The sequence below is a fragment of the Cyanistes caeruleus genome, chromosome 4 (assembly GCF_971803275.1).
Source record: "Cyanistes caeruleus chromosome 4, bCyaCae1.hap1.1, whole genome shotgun sequence".
NCBI lineage: Eukaryota > Metazoa > Chordata > Aves > Passeriformes > Paridae > Cyanistes > Cyanistes caeruleus.
In genome coordinates this window covers 2450817-2472913 of record NC_141704.1, presented here as the reverse complement: position 1 = coordinate 2472913, position 22097 = coordinate 2450817, and the positions used below count along the sequence as shown (strand labels likewise).

Below are 22097 nucleotides of genomic sequence, written 5' to 3'. Positions count from 1 at the left end.
CTCTCCTTTTCCATTGCATGGAATGTCCCAAGAAAAAAAAAAAATCCCAATTTCCACATTTAATGGATGTTGAACTGCCCCAGTTTTAATTTTGAACCTTCTATTTTAGCATATAAATACACCCATCATTCTGAACAGGCAATGCGAGGAACTTATGGACATTCTTGGGAACAGATGCTGGTCCCTTCCTCTTCAAAGAATTCCTTTTAAATTATCACTACTCATAAAATCATCCCTAAGCACAAAAAAAAATCATGTGGACACATCTCTTGAGAAGAGGGACGTTCATTTCCCCTTGTAAAGGTTGAGAATTGTTAGGAATTGGAAACGGCAGCACCAATAATGCATCATAAAACGGAGTCTTTGACAAGTGTAATTAAAACAAGCTTTTGTAATTACCATTAAATGTGCTACAGTACATTTTCTAAAAATAATGAAGTCCTAAAAGAGTGAGTTGAGCAGATAAAAAAGATCACATTGAGAGGAGGAGGCTAATGGAGAAAATGAAAAAATTGAATTTATGAACAAGTAAGGATCTAGTGTAGAATGGAAGATGTGACAAGAAGCTTCATTTACTGAATCTCGTTATAGACCAAAGGAGAAAAACGCAAATGTACAAATGCCAAGAAAAGAGTTACAGATTCCAATCCTAATGTGAGTCTAACAAAACCCACAGGAACGCCGCTCTCCACCAAGGCAGAAATTCATTGAGGTTTTTGCCCCAATAAGAAGAGTTATAGTGTATTATGCCAGAATAAAAAGCTGAACATGGGAAATCTCAGAATCACTGAGGCTGGAAAAGCCCTCCAAGATCATCAAAGCCAAGCTGTGCCCAATCCTCACCTCATCCCCAGCCCAGAGCTCTGAGTGCCACCTCCAGGAATTCCTTGGACACCTCCAGGGACGGGGGCTCCGAACCTCCCTGGGCAGCCCCTGCAGAACGAGGGTCACGTGGAGGAGAAGGTGGATGATTCAGGGAGAGCACACACACCCAGAGAGATCCCAGAGGTTTCTGCTCAAGCAGGGGCAGGGAAGAGGCCACAGCTGGCACCCCAAAGTTGTGTCCAGCCGGGGTTTGAGAACTTCCCAGCACGGGGACAGAAAGTTCTGCTGAGCCTTCTCCATCTGCAAGGCCCCTCAGACCCCGTGCAGGGATAGAGCTCACGGAGGAGAAGCAGCAGGAGGGAAGTTTTAAAACCACTTGAGAGGACCCCGAGTTCTTCCAGCCTGATTTATTTTATGATCCTAACGCAAAACGAGAGCAGAAAAATCACACATTTGTACCAAGTGACCAGAAATTTACATTTCAGAAGCATTTACAGAATCCCAGACTGGTTTGGGGTGGAAGAGACCTTCAAGATCTTCTCATTCCAAGCCCTTCCACCAGACCAGGCTGCTCCCAGCCCTGTCCAACCCGTCCTTGTACAATATCAGCACTGAAGAAAAGCTGCCACTTCTCACCAAACTCCGAATGAACCATCTGGTTCGTTCAGCTTCAAAACAACAGACTCTGAAGACTTTATTTCCTTGCAAATAAAAATTAAAATACACTCATGACTATTCTAGTGATTAGCAACAGGCAGAAAAGCCTCGTGTTTCCATCCAACCGTGGTTCAAAGGAAAAAAGAGACGCTGAAAAAATCTGAATTACATCTCTGCATGTCACTGGGAATGAAAGAGAGGCATGACTTATTCCTGAAACTCTATCCATGCTTTTCAGTCAGCCAACACAGTCCAAGGAGATCAAACATTTTAAAGACTATCTGTAGTGCTGCCAGGTATTTGTAGCAATTCAAATATTGTCTCTAACCGTGGCTGACAGCTTCTGATGTTTCAGTCATATGTCAAATATGTAGTTTTTCACTAAATTGAAAGAAGCAGAGACTGCTCCATAGGAGCCAAAGTGGATTTCTCTCTATAAAAGAGAGCAAGAGGACCGTTATCCTGTAAATTTCAGGAAAAAAACCTGTCAGCAAACTGATTTAGGACTGTGTTCTACTTCCATCTTTGTTGTTACACCGCTATTGTAGCAAATCATAAATATCGTTGCCATTTTTTTTACCGTGTTCAGAATTGATAATAATGATGGTTTTGTAGAAATATTTTTAAATTCCTGGATTAAACAACAGAAGGGTAAAGAAAAGTTATTGCTAAGCACAGTCAGCCAATATTTGATGCATTTTGAAACAAAACATGATGTAAAACAAAGCAAAACATAAGGAAGCACCACCCTTCCAAAAATTCACCAGTGGGGTCCAAAACCAAGCCAGGGAGAAGAAATTTGCACCTCAGTTGCCTCATACCCAAATATTCAGAGAAAATTTTGAAATTTAAGCTTTCCACCTAGGACTCTTCATTCTTCAGTCCAAAACCCAGCATTATCACCATTTTAAAAGCCCTATTCTCGTGCTTTGTAAACTGAAGATTCAATGGACTGCACATAAAGAATGAAATAATTCTTAGGGATGCTGCATTAATAAAAGCAATAAAAATTCACCACCTCATTGAAGCCACTTCAAAGCCAATCTCATTTGGAATCCCATTGAAAACCTCCTGTATTTTGTGTTTATTAGAGGCCTCTCAGCATCAGGGGCCGCTCTCCAGAGTTATTTTCCATCTGTGAATATCCCAATTCTTCTATCAAGTGATCCAAACTCTGCATGAATTGATATCATTCCCTCCCAGCAAAGGTTGCCTCATTGGAAGTGGCTGCTCAATCTGTTATCCTGAGAACCAATTCCCACTGAAGGCAAAAAAGTGATGATGCCCAGGGAGGGAAATCCACTTTGGAATAGCAAATAAAAGGACATTTATTGCTGCTCTGCTATTCAAGGGATTGATTTCTGCTCAAGACACAGAACTGAGTCACTTGTAACTACATCAGGTGTTTCTCAATTTGAAAGATACAACGCAAGCAGAACCTTCATCTTTGGATGTTCAAAAAGACACTAAAAATACAGATAATCTGTTGTCTTAAAGGTATTTTATCTGTGTTTTTCTGAATTTTGATCATGTTAAATTGAATTCCTCTATTTAGTAGCAATAAACAAACCATCAAAACTCATTGATTCTGTCTCAAATTATGCAGCCATTTTATTTCCCAGAGATTTTCCTATTCAGCCTGAGAATAAAAGAACTGTAACCAGCAGATAATTTCAGACTGAAGATGTAACTCAGAAACAAATGAATCTTTAAACAGAATATCTGACTTAACAGTGAAATTCAGGGATTAACCTCAGCATTGCCAAGGGAAGACAATTTTGGTGAACTTTTGGAATGTCCAACTTTCCTCAAAGAGCTTTTGGCATTGAGACACACAAAAAATTCACGTGGTAAAGAACAGGTAAGTGGTGTGCACAAATATCAAACTAAAGATTTACCCCAATTAATAAGTCCATTTTTAGCTCTGTTTCATTTTTTCCAGCACTCTGAAAACTCAATTCAAATAATGAATAGGACAGTTTGCAGCTCTTCACTTTATATCCATAAAATATTTAACTAAGTGTGAAAATCCTAAGTTAATACCACATAGTTACAGTAACTCTTGAAATTACTACCAGAAACAAAGATCCAGCAAAGCCTTGGGAAAGTGGGAGAACACAGCAGGATTTAATGCTCTTTGTATTTTAATTACTAAATTACAATGCTGGTCTTTCAGCATTTTCTTTAAAGATTGAACAACTTATCCTGAAATAAAAACACCAGAGAATTATTACCTTGAGTAGAGCAGCTCTGAATGGGGCTGGGATTGATTTATGCATCGATTATTGGTGAGCATCTTCCTTTTATATAATCCTATAACACGTGTCATTGAATTTCTGTGTCCAACTTCCACTCACTGCACTTTTATTTCTCTTCTCATTTGATTGCAGAGTCTCCAGGGCAGAGCTTGGAACTCACTACACATCTGTGCAGTGTTTAACATAATTATACTTCAAGCTCTGCTGGTGTTTCTGTTATTCTAACAGAAATAAATAATATTCTAAACACTGAAAATATTCAAACTGGATGGAAAAAGCAGATTTAATGCAAGACAGGGAGGGAAACAAAGACTTGAGCTTTGTGAAGACCATAGCAGAAAAATAAATGACAATAATTCATTTTTTTTAAAGCCCTTTCCCTGTTCAGATGGCGAATATCTGAGTGTACCAGAAATTTGGGACTGGGCAACTAAACAAACCCTCAAACTTATGAATATAATTAAGTAATTGGAGGCAGGAAATATGTGGAAGAGAGGGACTGATGCTGACATTTCTATTCCTGACATCCCTGTCATGAACATTTGTTGACACATCTAAAGGGTTTAACACTGCAGGGATTGTTCCAAAACCATGGCTCTACATGGTTTTACTAAAATGTTTATACAGTTTAGTGTAAATTTTTGTCACACTTGGAAAGAATAAAGCAGCTGTCCAACAGGATCAATAGCATCTTATACACAGAAAAATGTAAAGCAAGTGATAATGAAAATCCTCAAGGATTTCACAGAAATTATTGTATTGAAATGGCCAAAAAGGTCAAACCAGAGAAGATCATGGCAGGTGATGATCCCAGATGGGTTTGGGTTGGAAAAGACCTTGAAGAGCCATGGCAGGGACACCTCCCACTATCCCAGGGAGCTCCAAACCCCAGCCAGCCTGGCCTTGGACACTTCCAGGGATGGATCCAATGAGGATGAGCAGAAAATAACTTGGAAGCACAAGTCAGCACCAGTCAACTGACTGGTTTTATCCTGACTACAAAGACCCAGAGAAAAACTTGATATTCCTGCAGGAAAAGCCAAGGAAAACTTGTCCTGTGTGTTAAAACAAGATAAAAACAGGAGGGGATTTACGAAGCAAAGGAGAAGGAGAAGACAGCACCACAATACAATCACAATATTTGATATAAATAAAATTCAGATCCTCACAGATCCTCTGGTCATTCCTTGTATATTTATATTCTGAGCACTGCAGAGAAGAGCTTTGGAAAAGAAAGACGCTGGAGATACAGAAAGACCAAACCCCTCTGTGTACAGCAGAGAGGTACACAAAATAATTAAATGTTCAGAGAAGGTGAGCCAGGCTCTCCTATTTACTCCCTCTCATAATACAAGACCGAGGAAATATTCAGTGAACAGTGAAATTGAAAAGCAACAAATTTGAAACCAATTAAATGCATAATTAACCTGCAGAACTCATTGCCACAAGTTATCAGCGAAGCCGATCACTCAGCAAAACCTGAAAAGTTGAGATGTTTGTATTACCTCTGAAAACATCCACACTTTAAGCTACTCTGGATTCCTTGGTGCATTAAGTATCCTTTAACAATATATAAAACAATTAAGAACACTGGAATCTGTCATGTGTCAATTATTCAATATCATAAGCAGAAGGAAAGTCTAAGGAACTATTTTATTTCTTGTGGTATTTCTTTTGTTTCTGACAAAAACCTTGATTTGAGTCCCAAATTTCAGCCCCTTTTAGCTGCTGTGATGCTGTTTTTACAGCCAGGAAAACAAAGTAAGTCTAAAATCGACCTTGCCAGCTTTTTTTACCACACTCAAGATGAGAATTTCTGTGGGGATGGCAGATCCACACCCAGAGCTCTGTGCAGAGCTGCCTCTCCTTGTTTGGGGCAACAGCTGAAGGGGGTGAGGAACTGCTGTTAAATGGAACTCAAGGTATAAAACAAAATAAAGAATCTCATCAGCAGGGAAAAGAAGAGTTAATGAGCAATTTAATACTGCTGAGCCACAAACCCTGACTGGATCCAATGGCTTGAGCAAGTCTCTGCTCAGTGAATTTCTGCATCAGCCTCGTCCTGAGCACAGAGAAATCCAGACAGCAAAAAGAGCAATTTCCAACCCAAAGAAGAACAGAAGTGCTGAGAAGAGCTTGGGAGACAGGGACAGTGATTCCATGTCCCAGGATCACCAAAGGAAACCACCCCTGCTGGCTCCTCAGGCTTCTCCCTTCCCACTTCCATGCTGGGAGAGGTGAAGGATCCAGGGAGAGCTTCCAGAACATTCCAGGGCCCAAAGGGGCTCCAGGAGAGCTGGAGAGGGACTGGGGACAAGGCCTGGAGGGACAGGACACAGGGAATGGCTTCCCACTGCCAGAGGGCAGGGATGGATGGGATCTGGGGAAGGAATTCCTGGCTGGGCTGGAATTCCCAGAGCAGCTGTGGCTGCCCCTGGATCCCTGGAATGTCCAAGGCCAGGCTGGATGGGAATTGGAGCATCCTGGGGCAGTATAAGATGTCCCTACCCAGATAATCCATGGTGCCCTTCCTGCATCTCCCAAAAATGACCCCAAAATTGAGGAAGCGCCATCCCATGCAGGAGGACGAGCTGTGCCCTCTGTTCAACTCCTTGTGCAGCCCCAGGAAAGATCCCTTTCCCTTCCCCTTTTCCTTTTCCCTTTCCCTTTTCCTTTTTCAGGCTCTCAGGGATGCTTGCCAGGAGTCTGAGACTCCACAATCCATTCATTTTCTAAAGGAATACCATTATTTTAACATGAATGTTTTTTCTGTTGTGGGTGAGAGCATCTGGAAGGGAAAGCAAACACTTAAAAGTGCTTTCTAAAAAAGAGGTTTCATCCCAGTCAATAGGATGCTTCAGAAAAATAGAAGCAGCCAAGTACTTCTATAATAATGGGGAAAAAGAGAAAAAAAAAAACCAAACCCACCCTCTTTTGGGAGTTGCTAAAACATGTCAATTTTTATACAATCTTTTTGTGTTGCCCAACGCTGTGAATGCTCGAAAGCAAAGCTCTCTGCTGGATTTGTGAAGTGTTATTTTTTATTTTTTTTTTCCTGCAAGCCTCCAATCTATTTGTCATGCAATACAGCTTGTCCTAGCCCACAGTGAGAATTAATTCTTAATTTTCTAAACGTGGAGAGACACACCAACTATTTGCACAAGTAATGGCTCTGATATTTGCATGAAATTGAGAATGGCAAAGAATTGTTCCAATTAGATTAATTTGGAAATGATAGAAGAGTTACAACTTTGCTCTGTCCTTTAAGAGGAAGAGGAAAAATCTGCAGAACGAAACATGACTGATCATAAATAGAGAAAAGTATCTCATAAAATGTTTATTCAGCCTTTCTAACACGGAGTACACGACACCCTGCTGAGATCCAGGTTATTAAACAAGAGGTGGCTCTGCAATGAAACAGGAAAAAAACCCAGGCTAGGGATTGAAGGAATTCTTCCCTGGGAGGGTGGGGAGGGGCTGGGATGGAATTCCCAGAGAAGCTGTGGCTGCCCCTGGATCCCTGGAAGTGTCAGAGGCCAGGCTGGATGGGGCTTGGAGCAGCCTGGGTCAGTGGGAGGTGTCCCTGCCCATGGTATGGGTGGCTTTAAAGCTTTAAGGTCCCTTCTACCCCACTCAAAAAGAGATTCTCCTTTTCAAAAATTTTAGGACTAGAGGAGTATGAGGTTAAGAGATTTCAAAAAGAAATTTCAAAAAGGGAAAAAATACATTTTTGCAGTGCAAGAAACAAGAGATTATATTACATATTTTATATATTTATATATATTTTTATAGCTATAATTACATTTAATTGCCTTGCTACGATCAGCAAGTTATCCCATCTACCAGCCTGGTAACTCAGATGTTCAAGTTCACCTGACACTCTGCCTTTATTTAACACACACACATATGGATGGAGAGGTTAAAAACCTGTTTTCCTGAGAGAAATCCCATTTTTCTTGTAATAAATCTTACTCTGTAGCAGTCTCTGACCATCCAAAATTATATAAAAACAATATGCAGGAAAATCCTCACAGGGATCTTCTGGTGCATCTGGAATTATGGAATCACAGAATGGTTTGGGTTGAAAGGGACTTTAAAGCTCATCCAGTGCCACCCCATCCATGGCAGGGACACCTCCCACCATCCCAGGCTGCTCCAAACCCCAATGTCCAGCCTGGCCTTGGACATTCCAGGGATCCAGGGGCTGCTCTGGGAATTCCAGCCCAGCCAGGAATTCCTTCCCCACATCCCATCCATCCCTGCCCTCTGGCAGTGGAAGCCATTCCCTGTGTCCTGTCCCTCCAGGCCTTGTCCCCAGTCCCTCTCCAGCTCTCCTGGAGCCCCTTTGGGCCCTGGAATGTTCTGGAAGCTCTCCCTGGATCCTTCTCCTCTCCACACGAGCACCCTCAGTTGTCTCCATGGCAGAGGGGCTCCAGCCCTGATTTTAAACACAGATAAAATCTGTATTTCACCTTTCCAAACCCAGCCAGCTCCTGGCAAAGACAATTTTTCCCTCTCTTTATTCCAAGGGGTGGTGTCAGGCATCTTCTCCATTCCACTCCATTTTCAGGTGGGCAGGAAATGTTTTCCATGCACAAATTAAATTGTGTATGGACACCTAGATCCTGACAAGGAAATTGGGGGAGAAGCAAGATTATCATTCCTGCAGTGATTTACAGCTCTCAGACATTCCAGAGGAAAAGCTGGAACCCTGAATCTCTGTTCTGTGAATATCACCCTAGGAGCAGAAATTCCTATATAAATATATATTTATATATAAATATATATATAAATATTTATATATAAATATGTATTTTTATATATTTATATAAATATGTAAATATACAAATATGTATTTATGTATATTTATATATAAATATATAAATATATATAAATACATATAAATACAATAGAGAATATATAATTATATATTATTAATATTCTATTATATAATATTAAAATATAAAAATATATTATATATAATACAATATAAAATATATAGAGAGATATATAGATATATATATATATAGATATATATATATACACAAAAAATATATAAATTCCTGCTATAAACTAAAATTCAAGAGAGTCTTGTTTGCTCCTGTGAAAGCTTAATCTGTAGCACACAGTGAGCAATAATCTTATTTAATGATGGGGAAAAACCTCATATCTCCTGGAATTTAACAGGAGTTGATTAAGAAAAGAACAGACACAGCAGTTTTCCCTGAAATTTAAGCTGTGAGAGTTCAAAATGTTAAGTGAACATGAATTTTCATTTTTCTAAATCTGTAACACAAAAAGTCCAAAATTCACATGGTCTGTGCTCCGTGTAAACAGAGCTGCTGCATCAATGAAAACTTAAAAACAACCCAAAAAACCCCCAAAAACTGAGATAAAATCAATGAACAATTCTCAGAGCAGAATGCGCCTATTCAAAGCAGACATTTTTATTATGTTTGATTTTCTCCCTGTCAGGGAGTTGTGGAGGTCTCACCTTTCAGTGCTTTTACTTCTGCCAAAGTCTACATTACTCTAAAAACTAGAGAAATACTCCAGACAACACATTTTTATTCCTAAATCAATATTCTAGCAGCAAACAAGTTGATTTTCAAGGAACCATGGAAGTATTTAATGTTCAGGATACCCAAATTAAATGAGAGCCAATAATGGAACTGTGGTCAAGTGACATAAAAATTGCAGGCAGGGATTTGGAATTCTTAATTCCATCAAAAATAAGCTGGAAAGCAAAAGCTGGTGGATTTTTTGGTGTTTTTTAGGTACACAGGTGGAATTTTTCCTCACTCTGAGTATGAATTTTTGCACATGTGTGTGTGTGGTTAGATATAAATATATTTTTATTATTTATGCATTTATTATATATTTATATATTTTAAAAATATTTATAAATATATATTTTATTTATGTTTATAATTAATTTAATACTTAACTCCAAATCTACCCCTCAGTTCTGTAGGACCAAAACCAAACATTGATACTTTTACAGGGTCTTCTTTATCTTTAATATAACAGGGAGTGTCAAAGTCCCTGAATATTTGATTTCCTCTTTGCTCAGCTCCTCAAAAAACCCCAAAGCTTTAATACAAACATTCCCAAACTGCTCAAAAGTGACAACAATATTTTAAATGGAGTTTTTGCACAACAGAAAAGCCAAAGATTCACCCTTGTAGCTGGAGGTATAAAATATATAAAATATATTATATAAGGATATATTATATTTATGATTATATTATAAAATGATATAAAATAACTGCTGAGGGTGGCAAGCACCGGTGCACTCACAGTCTTTGGAGTTCCATGAGAGGAATCACTTTTATCCTCCTATTCCCCAAGTATAATTTAGTTTTTCTGTCTATTATTTAGGGGAGGAACAATTTTGCCAAGGATTTTATTCCCCTCTCTGCTTGCTGACACATTTACATGTAAAAAACCTAAAAAATGTATGAGAAGTTGAGTAGAGGAGAAGGTAAAACCCCAAGCACAGCTCATCTCCTGCTCCTGAGGTGTTCTCAGAAAAAGACTGGTAAATCAAGTAGACACAGAAATGCAGGAATTATGGAAAAAGGGAAATAAAATGGGGTGAAAAAGTGAAGGATCTGGGAAGAAAACACAGAGGGCTGATAGAATTCTCCTGCTGAAGGCTCCAGGGAGACTTTGCTGGGGAGGTGGGTGAGGAGGCAGAAGACAGAAAGGTTCTCCCTGAACATTTATTCCTCCCTAAGGAAATCACAGAAGGAATTGGGGCCAAAACTCAGGTTGGAATCTCCCATTTCCACAGGGATGAATCCCTGCCTTGGCAGGAAACCAGGAATCCTGGAAGGAGGAGCACGAGGATCTGCAGCTCTGGGATCTGGATTCAGGATGGAGGAGGATTCTCCTTCCAGGTCTCACTTGGCTCAGTTCTCACCTTTGGACACCAACAAGGAAATGGGAAAGGAGCAGAAAATCCTGTTCTAACTCCAATTTTATAATTCATGTCATTCCAAAATTATAATTTATGAGAACAACTGGACAAGAGGAGCTGAGCCACAAAACGACCTCTTCCACCCCCTCAGCACCTGATTCCCTCAAGGGTGGAGTGCAGGAGGTAAAAAAAACCTTTTCTTGGTCCACACAAGCTTTAAAAATAAGATTTGTAGTCAAAGATCAAGGAAAAGAACCAAAAAGGAGTAAATCAAGACAAGAAAATTTTCAGCTGAGGGTGGAAAAGGTCAAAGGTGACAAAATCCCAAATTACAGCTGGAGAACCTGATTTACCAAAAAACACTGGGAAGTGCAACTGGAAGAAGGGAATTTTCTACTTTTCTGGTGGATTTTTTTTTCTTTCTTTTAAGATATTGATGGATTTTTCAAAATTATGATGCACCCACAGCACGAGGAATGGGAGATACAATCATTCTGCTCTTTTCCTTGGGATGTCTGCAGTTAAATGATTTCTAATACTTCCAGAGGTACAAAAAAAAAATACAAATCTGTGGAATGCTCAGAAATTCATAATTACTCTTGTAAGCAATTCAAAGATTGCTTGGGTATTAAGAAAAAAACCAACCTCTGGATAAAAAGGAATAAAAACATCTAAGAGAATAAGTTAAATGGAGTAGGTTAATAGTTTGTATTATCTTATCACTGAGGTTTAGACAGTCATAAACCCATAATGGCAAGGAAATTTAGATTTAAAGGAGGAATTATGTCTATAACCTTACTCACTTGCCTGAATATTAAATTTTTAAAAAATTAATGATCTGCTTATGAAAAATATCAGATCAGAACCATCTCAGCAGAGTGCACAGGGAGGCTGGATCCCCATTTATTTTGAAACCATTCCCACTGGTGCTCCTGGCTAATGGGAGCACTCTGGAACTCCATCAATAAAATTCATTATCATCAAACCTGGCTCCACTCTGCCCTCCTCCTTTCTTCCCAAAACATTGATCTATTTATACAGGAAAAGTTATTTATATTTTACACCTGTGCCCACGTTTGGGACAGGTCTCAAACTTCAGGCCTAAGAGCCAAAGTTTAAGGGAGCCTCTTTCCCAAAATTGCTTAAAAGCTTCACAAGGAACAAAAATGATGTCAAATAATCAATTTAGAAACACTCCTTATTTAACAGCTTTGAGTGATTCTTGTTAGCACAATTTTTCCTGCTTTAAATAAACCACAGAGGTTTTTTTTGTTTGGTTTCTTTTAGAACTATGGAATCTATTTTTATGTAGAAATATTAAAAATATTAAAATTAAAAAAAAAGCCAAGCACTCAGCATGCAACAAAACCCAGCCATGCAAGCTCCACATGCCCACAGAGAGATCTAAGGCAGGAACAAATTAATTTAATCTTATTATTTGAAGGTCCAGGAGTGGAAAGAGCTGCTGAACATTTGTGGGGAACCTGAGATCACTTTGATCTGCATTGTCACAGAAAAAGCCATGTGATGTTTCAAATTAAAACCATTCCTAATAAATGAAAGCAGGGCAGAGAACTCCGAGGATTAAATGCCTTCAGGAGAGCCAGAGGGTGAAAATAAATAAAAATAAGAATTTTCTACAGAGCTCTCCCGCCATGTCAGATCCTTATTTTTCCTAAATTTTGTCTTAAAGTTACTTTTAATTGCTACATCCATGAAAACCATGGTGGAAGGAGGAATGCACAGAGAAATATCAGCTGTACCTGAAGTCATTCTGCCCTGACCCCAATGCAACTGCAACTAAGAATTAAATCAATCCAGAAGCAGAAGAAGGAACTTTTCTGTTCTAAAATTAAAAATCAGAGAGCAGGAGTTTCATTTCCCCACCTGTTAGTACAGCAGGGTTAATTTAATCCATTCCTCTGTATTTCAGTCTCTATTTTCAGAAAGAAAACCTGGCAGTGACAATTTTATACAGTATTTGATCAGCACTGATGCTGGGAATGCAAAGCAATCAATGCTCTCTCCTATAAACAACCCAGGTAATATAGAAATACATTAAAATTTAAATATTGTGATAATTCAGCCTCAGGGTAACTTCAAGTTGGTGTCTTCAAAACCCATTTTTATTAATTTTCTGTGCTCCAAGGAGTATCTTAGTGATGATCATGTGAAGATCTCCACCAAAAAAAATCATTAATTCAAAATAAAGGTTTGGGGAGAGGCTTTTTGGTTTGGGTTGGGTTGGGTTGGGTTGGTTTGGTTTGGTTTGGTTTGGTTTGGTTTGGGTTGGGTTGGTTTGGGTTGGGTTGGGTTGGGTGGGGTTGGGTTGGTTTGCTTTGCTTTGCTTTGGGTCGGTTTGGGTGGTATTTGGGTTTTATTGGTTGGTTTTTTTTTCTCAGAATTAAGCTTTTTTTCACTGTTTTAACCTTCTCAGCAATATCCCCATCCTTGGCAGTGCCCAAGGCCAGGTTGGACAGGGCTTGGAGCAACCTGGGATGGAGGAAGATGTCCCTGCCCATGGGACACCAATGAGATGATCCCAAGGATCCCTTCCAACCCAGCCCATCCTGGGATTCTGACTGCTAAAAACAGACTTTGAGGAAAACCAACCCCCTTCAGCTGAGCCAGGCTTAGCAGGGGGTTGGAGCTGGATGATCTCCACATGTCCCATCTGTCCCCAGCTCTCCTGGAATTCCATAAAGACATTTTTGCTTTTCTTTCTCAATAACTGTCACCCATTTCAAGCCCCACTCTGAGTTCATTCATCTGGGGAAGACTGGAAGTTGTCAGGACTGCCCTGGCCAGGCTCCTTCTTAAATATTCAACCAGCACAGCTCTGGGGAGAGGAAAAACCCCTTCTCCAAAGGGCTGTCCAGGGCAGTGCTGGAATCCCCATCCTGGAGGGATTTAAAGCCATGTGGAGGTGGCACTTGGGGATGTGGTCAGTGTGGCCTTGGCAGTGCTGGGAATGGTTGGATTCAATTTCAAATCAATTTCCAGCCTAAATAATTCTATGGTTTTATGAGAGAACTCTGAAGTCTCAAGTGCTGCAAACTGCAGGTGATAATTTCTTTCTTAATATCTGCAGATGTATTTTTAAATAGATCTTTTTTCATTATGTTGCCTTTTCAGAATTCTGGATTGGCTCTGGTAGCCCAGAGCTGAGTGCCAACACTCCAAACTGATCATCTGGGACCAAACACTGTGGTCAGATACAGTTTGTTGACTAAATTTGTTTTAGTTGAAGTGATGTTTTCACTTCTGCTTGCAAGTTTGAGCTCGTTTGATGTTTTCTACTGCAGAATTCCAGAACTGGGAAGTGCTGAGGTCCAGGCAAAGTTCCAAACAGCCGGAATCATCTTAAATCAAATCTGATGGAGTTATAAAAATCAAAAATTCTTGAGCTGCTGTTGAAGATACCAATTTTCAGCAGCCCTGAATGCAGGTTTTGTCTGGCTGTGCTTGGTGTCTTGGTTATTTCTTGATGCTCAACACTTTACATCTCAAATTCACGGCTGATTTCCCAAGAAACAAAAGAATGAGCAGTTTGGGGTAATGTGGAAAAGGATCCCTCTCCAAAAATGAGCAGAGGCTGAAGCACTGAAAGCAGCAGCTGCTTCTCCATCTCCCCCAAAAGGCAGCGCCTGAGCCAAGTCCTACAGATACAAACTCAACCTCTCCAGAGCAACCAAAAAAGCCACAAAACCTGCACTCAGGGCTGCTAAAAATTGGTAACTTCAGGAGAAGCTAAGGAATTTGTGCTTTTTTTACTCCCATCAGATTTGATTTGAGATAATTCTGGCTGTTTGGAACTTTGCCTCAAACTCAGCACTTCCAAGTTCTGGAATTCTGCAGCAGAAAACATCAAATGAGCTCAAACTTGCAAGCAAAAGTGAAAACTAAAACAAATTTAGACAACAAACTGTATCTGACCACAGTATTTGGTCCCAAATGATCAATTCTGTACCTTCCTAATGCATGTTCTCCCTTTAGCTCCATAATAAAGAATAAATAAATAAATAAATAATAGTAATAATAGTAATTATAGTAATAGTAACAACAACAACAACAACAATAATAATAATAGTAATAATATCACTTTTAGAGACCAAAAGCATAAAACAACCAAAGAAACACCAAAATATTTTGCTGCTTCAGGCCTGGTCTAGTGGAAGGTGTTCCAGCCCATGGTAGGGGTGGCATTGGATGATCTTTAAGGTCTTTCAAACCCAAACTATTCCATTTTTCTATGAAATGAAAACAAGTTTCGATGAAAAATTCTCTCCTCTCACCTACACCCGTCCTTTGTGCCCATGAAAATATTGCAGACCTGGTGGTGACAAGTCCAGCACATCCAGAACGTGGCAATTTCTCTCTTTTCAGTCCAATTGTGTTAAATTATTATCTTTTATGTGGACAACCATTACAGGGATGACACCCAAACGATCAGGGAAGGTCATGTAAAAGGAAATTAAAGACAGGAACAATGATTATGGACAGAAGGTTCAGTTTGATGAAGCTCATTCTCTGAAATTATTCCTTATCTGAACCCCCATCAGCACTCACTAGTTCAAGTTACAGCCTGGTCTCCTCCAAGAAATTTTTATTATTAACTGCAGCTCTTAATATTAACTTTGCTGAGGTAAAAACAAGCTGATCGAGACACAGCCGTGTTTTTGAAATTGAAGTGCCACTACAGGTCGTGCTGATAAATAGAATGACGGAAGAAATTCTGTGTACAAAAGATCTTTGCCAACCTCTGAGTTAAAGAGCTTGAAAAAGATGCAATTTCAGGTAATTCTGTGCATTTTTAAGGACTGGAAAAAAAGCATTAAGGTAAAGAAAACCTCCAGCCACACAAAATGCATTCCTGCAGGTGTGGAGTTATTTGTGGGCACGTTAAAAATTAACCCAAAAATAAAATAGCTGTGCTGGGAAAACAGGGATTCCATGGAGTGATTGGTGCAGGGCTGGAATTGCTAAACTGTCATCCAGAGGTTTGAGTTGTCCATGAAACCAGCCAAAATTATGGGTTTTTTTGAAAAATTACATCTTTAAAACTACTCTTTTCAAGTACTAAATATTACTGGTCTAAGTCATGTTCATTCTCTCTTTATTACACTCAATTTGAATTTCCTAAGGAAAAAAAAATTTTCACCAATAAGGAACTGCTAAAATATCTCTAGTTGTAAATATTTAACTCAATATTGGTTATATTCTGCTTATTTTCACATCCTCCAGCTTGAAAACAATTTCCCCCAGAAGCAGAAAAAGAAATAAAAGATAACTAATGAAGGAAAAAAAATCTCTATTTGCTTTCTGAACTATTGTTTCCCTCAAAGCTTGTCAGTTTGTAGCCCCTCAAAGCCTTCTCTGACTAAAGATATTAATGAAGAATTCTGGAAATTAAAGCTGGAATGTTGCTGCACTGCAGGGATTTGCCACATGGGGGATCCCAAAGTGAATGGACTTGAAAGGAAGTCGGAGGGAAAAAGCCATGAGATGATGACATGGAAAAGATGGAAAATTCAGGGTTTACATTTAAAAAAGGACAAATCCAACCGGATGTATATAAACATGGAAATGTGCTGTTCACTAAGCAGATTTAGAAAAATATCCTCTTTTTCCCCCTCCTCTGAAGCCAGAGCTCTACAAGTGAATTACTCCTAGCAGTATAAAATGATAAAAATTCCATCATTTTATTTATTTTCAGTATTCATTTTCTATTTTGCAGAGATGTCAACTCAAAAATGAATTATCCATCTGTAAATGCATCCCTACACACCAACAGATGCATAGGCATTAGCACACATGTCAAATCTCTATTTCGTGCTTAATATTTTCACTATTATTTCAAGAATTCACACTTATTCACACCTAGGAGAAAGCCTGAGGTCCAAACCAAACCACATTTCATTCCTTGAGTAAATCAAATTTTGTTTCACTTCACTGCTGTGGATGTGGGGATGGGAAGGAGGAAGAGGTTTTTGCTGGAGCTGAGACTGGTACCAATAATTTGGGCATTAATTTGTACTTTTTGTATTCCCAACACCTTTAACATCCTTTAGACTTCAGCAGATCTCAGCACACAGGTGGCAGCTGCTCCCAAAGAGAAAAATACATGAAAAGGCCACGTTTAAAAACATTTACTGTCCCAGGGAAGTGATAGAAGACACGGATAAAAATCCTATTTGTTCATCATTATATGTCAATGCCTGTTTATTTTACTTTGTTACCAGTTTGGAAGGAGGTCAGTACTTGATAAAAACTGCACTACTCTAAATGGTATTTTAAAAAAGGATTTTAGATCAAAGCCTCAGAACAATTCAGTGACAGAATCATTGAATCACTCAGGTTGCAAAAGCCTTCTGAGATGGAGTCCAACCATTCCCAGCACTGCCAAGGCCATCAGTGTCCCACATCCCCAAGGGCCACATCCACAGGGCTCTGAAATCCCTCCAGGGATGGGGATTCCACAGCTGTGGAAAATTGGGAATTTTCCCAATCTCCACCCTGAGGCTCCCCTGGCCCAGCCTGAGGCTGTTCCCTCTCCTCCTGTCCCTGTTCCTGGAGCAGAGCCCGACCCCCCCGGCTGTCCTCTCCTGGCAGGGAGTTGTGCAGAGCCAGAAATTCCCCCTGATCCCCCTTTTCTCCAGGCTGAGCCCCTTTCCAGCTCCCTCAGCCTCTCCTGGTGTTCCAGACCCTTTCCCAGCTCCATTCCCTGGACACTCTCCAGTCCCTCAAGGTCGTTCCTGAGCTGAGGAGCTCAGAATTGGACACAGCACTCAAGGTGTCCCTCAGCAGCACCAGCCCAGGGGACAGTCCCTTCCCTAATCCTGCTGGCCACCCCATTCCTGCTAAAATCCCGGTGCCATCGGCCTCCTGCCCACCTGGGCACACCTGGGGATGTCCAGCTGCTCTCACCAGCACTCCCAGGGCCTTTTCCAGCTTTCCAGCCCCTCTGCCCAGCCTGGAGCATTCCATGGGCTTGGTGTGACCCAAGTGCAGGAGGAGCAGCAGCCCCAGGCCCCACCTCATTCCCCCAGCTGCTGCTCCAGTCACATCCACAGACTCCAAGATAGGAATTTTGTGGCTCCACGAATCAGTATCACAAGGTTGATCCCAAATAAACTCTGGCTGCTGCACCAGACCAGACCCAACCCAAAAATACAACTCCCCAGAGCAGCCTCATGGTAAAAAGCAACAGGCTCAAAATTCCCACTTTAGACCAAGCTTAGTCCTTGCCTAGGAGTCATTAAAGCTCCACACAAAGCTGCAGACCATGACAGATGTTAATTCCACATCCTCTGCTCTGAAGGCAGCCCAAGCCTCCCCTAAGCTCATACTGCTGATTAGTTTTAGGCTGAGCTTGTACTGGTCTCCCTCTCTCTGTTCTAACACTCAGTTGTCATGGTACAGTGGATTTCAACAATACAAGAACTGGGTTTTTGTCATTTAACAGCAAAATTTCACATAGATCTTCACACCATAAATTGCTACTGTGTTCTACCCCAGGAAAAAAAAAATAAATTCTGTGAATAGTGTGAGATAATGTACTTAATTATATATTTAACTTGCAAAAGCCCTTTGAGAGCCCCAAAGATAGAATTCATTCTATGGGAGCTCTCTTTATTAATAAAAGTACTTATACCAATTACTTTGAACTTCTATAGACAGTGCTTTATTTCAAACTATTTTAATCAATCCTCACAAAATCTCTTGGCAACGGCCTGCAGAAGTACACAGAGGCAAGGGAGCTGTGGTGCTTCAGTGGAGCTACCAATTCTTTATGTTTATTATTCATCCTTACTATGCTTTTTAATTAATCACACAAAATAAAACCAATGTGGTTTGCCAGCCTCCAAATTCTCCTTTATTAAAAAAGTGATTACATCCAGTAATCTGGAGTTAATATTAGAAAGGCTTAGAGAATTTTCCAGTCTGTACTACTCACAAAGTAACTAATCATTGCAGGAGATTTAAATTAATTTGGGTCAAATGAGATTCAACATCATCTTCCAGGTGCAGCTGCTCCCTCTGCAAAGGTTACTGATCCCACAGTTCCAGGGCTGATCGTGGCTACCCAGCAGTGAGGGAATTGGATTAGATCAAACCATTCATTGCAACTTTTCCAGCAAAGGGAAAACTCCCAAAGTCAATCAGGGAAATGTTTGCATCAATGGCTGCTGGGCCAGGTGGTGAGGGACACTCGGCTCCTGCGAGGAGAACAGGAGGTGTCACCCTGAGAATCAGGCCTTTCAATACTGTTTTTAGAATTTCTAGCCCCTTTCTCAAGAAAGTAACTATAAACACAGGTGTTTATACATTCCATTAAAGATTTGCCTTTTGATGGACGTCTCTCATGGCCAGTGTGGTTGGGAAGGTGGTGACCTGGCTATCCAATCCCTGGTCATTGTCAAAAACCTATAAATACTGAAAAGACAAAATAAACCTTCTTCTTCTTTCATAACACTTTGAGCTGTGCCTGTGTGAATTATTTCAGGTCCAACAGTGACAGGGAGGAGCTGCTGGAGGCCTTCATTTCCTGATATTCCTGGGTGGAGAAGGTGCTGGCCAGAGCCCCGAGTCTGTCCAGACAGGAAATGAGAGGGATGAGCCCGACTGACTCCTCGTTTCAGCTCCTACCCTCTGATGCTCTGCCTGCCAATAATCCTGAATTATGGGCAATGGGATAGGATTTCCCCTGGAGCCAGAATGGGAGAGCTGAGGGTTTCCAGCCTGGAAAAAAGAAGGATCCAGGGAGAGCTCAGAGCCCCTGCCAGGGTCTGGAGGGGCTCCAGGAGAGCTGGAGAGGGACTGGGGACAAGGCCTGGAGGGACAGGACACAAGGAATGGCTTCCACTGCCAGAGGGCAGGGATGGATGGGATCTGGGGAAGGAATTGCTGGCTGGGCTGGAATTCCCAGAGCAGCTGTGGCTGCCCCTGGATCCCTGGAATGTCCAAGGCCAAGCTGGACAGGGCTGGCAACAGCCTGGGACAGTGAGAGATGTCCCTGCCATGGCAGGGGTGGAACTGGATGGGTTTTAAGCTCCTTCCCACCCAAAGCATTGCAGGATTCTCTGTCTGAACTTTTTCTCTGTAATCAGGAGAATGGAAAGGGACAAGCTTTAAAAAACCACCCTGTGATTCTATGATTTATATTTTATGGAATCATTAATACATTTTACACAAGAAATAACAAATGTCTTAAAAGCACAAAGTCATCTCTTCAACAGAAGTTACTTACCATAAAAACCAAAAAGAGCTTTGTTTTACAAGCACCCATTTTATCTCCTACTGAGATGAAGTGATCTCAGCCTGGCTGCTGGGGTTATTCTGACTTTTTTATTCCATCTTTGGAGGCAGACCCAGCTTGAGGACGATGAGCAGTGCCAGATTCTCTCTAGCTCATGTTAAGCTAAGCCCAGGCTGGTGTCCATTAGCAGAAAAGTGGGATTGCTGGGGCAGAGCTCGGCTGGTGGTGGGAGCTCTGTGATTTAGTGAAATCACCAGCAACTGCTCACACAGTAATTAAACTATAAAGGCCAGACCTGAAAGCTTCAGCCTTTTGAAAGCAATAACCATCAGAATTCCCAGCACCAGCAGAACGATTCCCATCTCGGATCATCAGTGCTGGCTGTGCTATCATTCACTCCCTTCCCCTGGCTTCACCCCCAGCTCTGTTCTGGCTGCTCGCTCTAAATGCCCAACCCTCACCACAGCTGCAGCTATTTCTCATCACGAGATGGGGATAAAGTTTTAGCATCACTATTTATTCATTCCCAGCCTGGCTGTCACCAGGAAACAAAAAAAAAACAAAAAAACCACCTCACCATGTGAAGTCAAATAAAACTTGAAAGACTGGCCAATTGTTTTCTTCCCATTTTTTACACCAAAGGCTGCATTAGCTAAATTTCACGATTCCCCTAAGTGCCTTTAAAATTACAAGCAATTTCGACTGTGATTCACTTTCATGCAGACTCTGACTGCATGCAATTTTTTCCCCCCATCTCAATTATATCTTAATATTATGGGGGCTGAAATGCATTAAATAAATCATATTTCATAGTAAAGCAATAATACTTACATGCATTTTAGAAGAAATCACCCTGCGTTATAAATGTATTTATAATGTCATTACCTTGTTTTCCACATTGACTGAAATATTAGACAGCAGCCACTGCTCCAAGCCACGGATGGAAGCTTTTAGCAAACCTTATGTTTATTCTGCTCTGGTAATTAGCTGGTTTAGTTAATATAATACAACGTTTACAAACAGCAATTTATCCAATATACAAACTCGCTCCTGTAATTAGTGAAACATTGTTATTGATTAAGATTTAATATGGCTGTTGCTGTTTCTGCAATGTTCTACACAAAGGGAACCATCACTAATTTGTCCGAGGACAGTTCCCCAGTCAAAGTCATCTCCTGGCAGAGGACCATGAATTTCATTATCTAGAAGACATTTTCTGCAATATTCTGCCCAGGTTTAAGCGGCTTTAAAGGAACAGGTAACACCAAAGAGAAATTTAAGATATAATTACACACCCACTTTCTCACAGAGACCAAAACTACTTGATTATTCCTTTAATGCAAAACACATTGAAGGTGACATTTCTGTTATAAAGATGCGCTAAATCTACACAAAAATACTTTGAAGAACACACACAAAACCCAAAAAATCTCTGCCATCATTTAAAATTCAGCACTATGAAGGTATTAAACACAAATATCAAGTGTTTTATCAGTACTATCAGTGAAATAATGAGCACTGGAACAGGGGTGAAGTCCCCATCTTTAAATGGATTTAAAACCACGTGGAGGTGGCACTTGGGGACGTGGTCAGTGGTGGCCTTGGCAGTGCTGGGAATGGTTGGACTGGAGGATCTTAAGGATTTTTCCAACCCAACTGATTGTATTTTGTGTAGGAGTATAAACATGAGAATTGATTTGTCAAAAAGCAGATTCTTTTGGGAAATATTTGCAGTCTTCACAGGAAAACAAGAAGTTGATGTTATCTCCTTTCTAGGTTAAGGATGAACTCCCAGTAGCAACATTGGAACTGCAATTTCTATTAATGGCACTCTGGATTCATCCTTAAATCCAGCACTGTTCCCCCCAAGCTGAATCAGTTCTGGACATTTCCACTGCATCACTCACTGGATTAAGCAGTTCCCTTTTAGGAAAATCACATTTTATACTTTCATTAGCAAAAGGAAATCAGGCAGCTCTCGGTGAAGGCCCATTTCAGCCTTTGAGGTTTTCACATCAGGCACCACACCTCAGGAAAACACAGCACTAACACACTCAGAAGCACCAAAACACTCTATAAATAAACAGAACTAGTTCTCCATTCAGACATTTCTCTACGATCTTGAAAAATTCAGTCGGCTTTTCAATTCCACATTTTAAAAAATGTTGCTGTCCAA

The 22097-nt window shown here is 40.5% G+C and overlaps 1 protein-coding gene and 1 long non-coding RNA gene across 10 annotated transcripts in view; both read right to left on the bottom strand.

The window, feature by feature from the left end:
- Window positions 1–22097, bottom strand: part of CHCHD3 (coiled-coil-helix-coiled-coil-helix domain containing 3) — a 122539-nt gene that overhangs the window by 52910 nt on the left and 47532 nt on the right. The window lies entirely within an intron of this gene.
- Window positions 18324–20341, bottom strand: LOC147653379 (uncharacterized). Its single transcript, XR_015286041.1, has 2 exons — window positions 19913–20341; window positions 18324–19253 (listed from the first exon to the last, which is right to left on the bottom strand). It is a non-coding gene; the product is annotated as an uncharacterized LOC147653379 (long non-coding RNA).